At 38.7% G+C, this 5147-nt stretch overlaps 1 long non-coding RNA gene across 1 annotated transcript; it reads right to left on the reverse strand.

The window, feature by feature from the left end:
- Positions 1-1549: 1549 nt before the first annotated feature.
- LOC142379237 (uncharacterized) lies at positions 1550-3444 on the reverse strand. Its single transcript, XR_012769657.1, has 3 exons — positions 3379-3444; positions 2431-2493; positions 1550-2293 (listed from the first exon to the last, which is right to left on the reverse strand). It is a non-coding gene; the product is annotated as an uncharacterized LOC142379237 (long non-coding RNA).
- Positions 3445-5147: the final 1703 nt, after the last annotated feature.

Genomic DNA, 5147 nt, shown 5'->3' on the forward strand with positions numbered 1-5147 from the left:
TTTCGTGTTGACTACAAAAGTATTAGTCACGGCCCTTACTTTTGAATATATGTCCAATAATATAAAAATAGTTAGGAATAGGAATACTCTAAACTCTACAATTGTCGGATTATCATAATTGTACACGTATTATTAATTTACATGAAGAGATGTGAAAAAAGATGCACGAATGAAACACCATTGTCAGCTCAATATTATTTTTTTGGGATAAATGTAATAATCCACACCTGAAACGGTTTACGCGCGCTCCGTGAATGGGAATGCACTTCTCGGCATAACACCTCTGTTCACACGGCTATTAGGCCAACGGAGACTTCATAAATCATATATTCCATAACACAGGCTTAGATTACAACTAACACAAGAATGCTACTTTTGAAATAATGCAAATATTACTGTTATAACATTGACCATCAGATTTTACTCAGGTTTATTAATGACGTTTATTATGCCTGTATTATTCACATGTAATTCTTTCATCCTAACAAAAGTATTTACCTCATGTCTCATACCCACCCCTCAGATTGTCCGACCGAGAGTTGGTGTTATTCCCTCCATCTTGGGCTTACAGGTTCACCTAATAAGAGTAGGTGTATCATCATAAGGCTATTAGCATTCAAAATTGAAATATTATCAATAACAGGGCGGGGTGAAATACTTATCCCTGTGTGTGTGTGTGTGTGTATTTTTATATATTTTAATATTATGCTTCTTCATTTTAGCCAGAAAAGGGCAGGACTACATGTTCTTCCAGAAAAGCTGAAGAGAGCCTGTCTGTGACCACTCAGGATGACAGCAAGGGCTCGCGCATTTTCTGGCGGGGGGGGGGGGGGGGGGGGGGGGGTACACACTAGGGCCAGAACACCAACTACAGGTACCATACATTAACAGCAGAATGACAGTGTGTGATAGACTGGTCAGTAGGCTATATTTATAAGACACCGATGCCCGTTGTCAGCTGCCGCTGTTTTGGCAGCTCGAGCCTTGTCGTAATTTTGTACTTTGGAACGGATGGAATGAGAATCCAGCTTTGTTATATACATATGTATGTGTATATATATATTTCTAGTGTAAGGTAGAGGATGTTTGTTTTGTATGTGTATTTATTTGACGATTGCCTATGGTGCCTACGAATGAATGAGTACGTATGTATACACACTGCTTGAAGATCATTCAAGCTGTTGACCTAACGAATTTTCCAATCATGTACTACAAGCTTTGTATCATTGAAGAGGAATAAAGACACTATACAGCTGTTGTGATTTTTATGTAACATCTTTATCAAATCTGTAATAAAGTATTTCACAAGGCCAAAACAATGTAAGAAAATATCTTTGATTTTTGCTTTTTTGGCTTCACAGCATAACTTTGTTATGACCATGACCATAGCATCAAGGTTCAAGGTGCAATGTTTTTTAAATTGCCAATTGTGCATGAACCGCAGTCAAGACACATGCATTACTTGTTCAGGGATCTCTCTGAGTTAGTCTAGAAAAATAGAAATACTATAATAAAATATAAAGAATATAAAAAACACTGTACAAGAAGGTAGTTGTATATACACAAGTTTTAATATTTTGAATGGTATCAACCTAAAGCAAAACAAAATGAGCTAAAAGCCCTGAAAGAGGAGTGTTTTGCAGAGCTTCTGTCTCATGCTCCCTTTTATGCAGGTCAAGAGAGGTCAGTTTGCCAATGTGGTGGAGCCTTATTTTCAGAAACACAGACACAAACAATGACAACAAGTTGGAATAATGGTTGTTGATGCCAAACTTTGTCTCCTCAATGTGTTCCCCAAGCTGAAAAACATCCTCCGTTCTCCTCCCGGATGATGTACGTGACTGTCGCCGTCTTTACAGCTTTGCTGAAGCTTGGCGAATCACCCACTCTGCAGCTCTCAGCACCTTCACTGTGCCACATGATGGAATCACTAGTACACCGTTGTTTTTCAGGGCTAGAAAGTGGTAGCTATCATGAAATGATGAAGGTACAGCATCTCTGACCAAGCTTGCATGGCACACACCACAGGACAGCTTTTGCAGAATCTGGAGGACTACAAACCCTGCGATGTAGTACAAAGCATTGTCCACAACATCCACCAGTATAAATATTGAGAAGTAGCTATTTAACATATTTAGAACGGTAATTTTGATATGATGTTTAAAAAAGAAATACTCAAATCATTAGGCTGAGTTAGTGAGTTTGAGGTTGAAGCTTCTGGGTCATCCTGAGTGGTCACAGACAGGCTCTCTTCAGCTTTTCTGGAAGAACATGTAGTCCTGCCCTTTTCTGGCTAAAATGAAGAAGCATAATATTAAAATATATAAAAATACACACACACACACACACAGGGATAAGTATTTCACCCCGCCCTGTTATTGATAATATTTCAATTTATGAATGCTAATAGCCTTATGATGATACACCTACTCTTATTAGGTGAACCTGTAAGCCCAAGATGGAGGGAATAACACCAACTCTCGGTCGGACAATCTGAGGGGTGGGTATGAGACATGAGGTAAATACTTTTGTTAGGATGAAAGAATTACATGTGAATAATACAGGCATAATAAACGTCATTAATAAACCTGAGTAAAATCTGATGGTCAATGTTATAACAGTAATATTTGCATTATTTCAAAAGTAGCATTCTTGTGTTAGTTGTAATCTAAGCCTGTGTTATGGAATATATGATTTATGAAGTTTCCGTTGGCCTAATAGCCGTGTGAACAGAGGTGTTATGCCGAGAAGTGCATTCCCATTCACGGAGCGCGCGTAAACCGTTTCAGGTGTGGATTATTACATTTATCCAAAAAAAATAATATTGAGCTGACAATGGTGTTTCATTCGTGCATCTTTTTTTCACATCTCTTCATGTAAATTAATAATACGTGTACAATTATGATAATCCGACAATTGTAGAGTTTAGAGTATTCCTATTCCTAACTATTTTTATAATATTGGACATATATTCAAAAGTAAGGGCCGTGACTAATACTTTTGTAGTCAACACGAAAGACGGTTGGATACATTTTCTATTAACAATCTCAACTCATTATAGCCCAGATGAAATGATATAAAAATGAACCTGAAACTATGAAATTTGGTTATTTTAATTTTATATACAAATTTGGACTTGTTGAGATTTGCATCCGTTACTTCAATTAGGTAAACAAATTATGATGTAGTTATATCATATCATTCCATCACAGACTCTCCTTAAAGTACGACCAGCAGGGGGTGCACTTCTCGGCATAACACCGGCTATAAACATATCCTAGTTTAACGTTTGCTGGCTACGATTTCGCCGGCAGACACAAATACAGTACAATAATATTCTATTGACAAATTACAACCAATAATAATGTTGAATCCTACCTGTGAAAGGTAATCCCCCGACTCCTGTTCGCAACGTCTGTCTCAGCCTCATTAATGGCTGCTCCCTCAGTAATGGCCGCGGCCAGAAAGTCATGGCCGGTCGTGGCCGCGGCCTCGGCGCGCAAGCCCTTGCTGCACTAACCTCTGAATGTGTGACGGCAGAGTATGCAGCCAAGCTCTCTGTGACCCGTTCAACCCGGTCACGGGCATCAGAATCGGATATATTGTTTGACTCCACCTGGGCAGCTAACTGTACAGCAAATATGCACACCGCCCCCTACCGTAGCCTACATGATGGGTAGCACGGTCAGCAGGCGTGACGTCACTCTCCTGCGCCGCTCAGATTGCTTTTTCGTTATCGAATTGTGGGCAGTATTTTGCATGCAGACCACGAAAACGAAAAAGCAATGTCCGCTTTGTTTTCTTTTTGATTATGGCATAGAATGTGCAGTCTTGAAGAAGAAAATTGAAATGCAATAGGATGATTGATTAGTCATTTTATTTATGAGTCAAATAATGCAGCCACATTCTTAAAATGAAAAAGCATTTCTGATAATGCATTTGAATTTTCAACTTTTACATTTCAAATTGAATTTTGGTATCTATTTGCTGAGGCATATTTTGAAAATTAAATTTCAAATGTCTTTGTCCTTTTCATTTGAATTAAGTGAAAGAATGAGCAGTCTTGAAGAAGAAAATTGAAATGCAAATAGGATGATTGATTAGTAATTTCATTTATGAGTCAAATAATGCAGCCACATTCTTAAAATGAAAAAGCATTTCTGATAATGCATTTGAATTTGAATTTTGATCACGATTTGCTTCCATAGAATACAGGAGGGAGGAATTTCTCTCGTTGCTTTTCAAAAGAGAAAACAGATGTCACTCAGTTTTCAATGGAAAACAAATTCCAACGTTCATTTACAGTGATGTCTGCCGTTCATGACACATAATGTGAACTCATTCACGTTCAAGTTCTTTATTAAAAAACGTGTTGCGTTCAGTTCAACGTTCGCGAAAAAATGAGCGTGTTCAATGAACGCGTTCTTTTGAACTCGTTCACGCACAACACTGCTAAATAGCCTAAATATATGTTCAACTCATTTTTATCATTCTCTGGTCTGGAGTCGAGCAGGTCCAGCAGATTTAGAGAACTTTTTATCCACAATAATTACATAACCGTTGCATGATGCAATCAGTTTACTTATTGATGTAAATCACCAAGAGTAAATTCTCTATGTAATAAAATTTTGTTTGGAAAACACATTTAAGCTCTTCCTTTCATACCACAGCCCAGTCAGAGAAAAACGGTACTCTTGGCCAGTGAGATATGCAGAGCCCACATGTGCTGCAAACTGCTGCAAACTGCTGCAAACTAATTTATTGTTAACAAGTTGCGAGTGTCCCCTGCATTGGGGCCTCTCAGAAGACAACAGAACAAAAATTCAAATTAAAGCGATACAATGTAACTTCTCAAAAAGCCCACTATGGAGCTCCCCCTACAGGCTTGGAGGTAATGTACGGTTACACTGTCGTAAATACAACACCCTTTTGCTTTCACGTTTCACGTTTGTTTACGAACCGGCGAGGAGTCAGAAGGTGCAAGCTATGTCGACCGAGAAGGTAAGAGTAATCAAATGTACCTGGGAGCGTGAGAGGGGTCTATTTGTTTTTGCAGTAGGTGTGCCAGAAAGCAAGTCGAAGTACTTCCGCTTAGCTCCCGGGCCGGTCCAGCAAAGTTACATTGCGCAGTTTTTCCAACTCAGACC

Source organism: Odontesthes bonariensis, chromosome 4 (genome assembly GCF_027942865.1).
Source record: "Odontesthes bonariensis isolate fOdoBon6 chromosome 4, fOdoBon6.hap1, whole genome shotgun sequence".
In the NCBI taxonomy this organism is placed as follows: Eukaryota; Metazoa; Chordata; class Actinopteri; order Atheriniformes; family Atherinopsidae; genus Odontesthes; species Odontesthes bonariensis.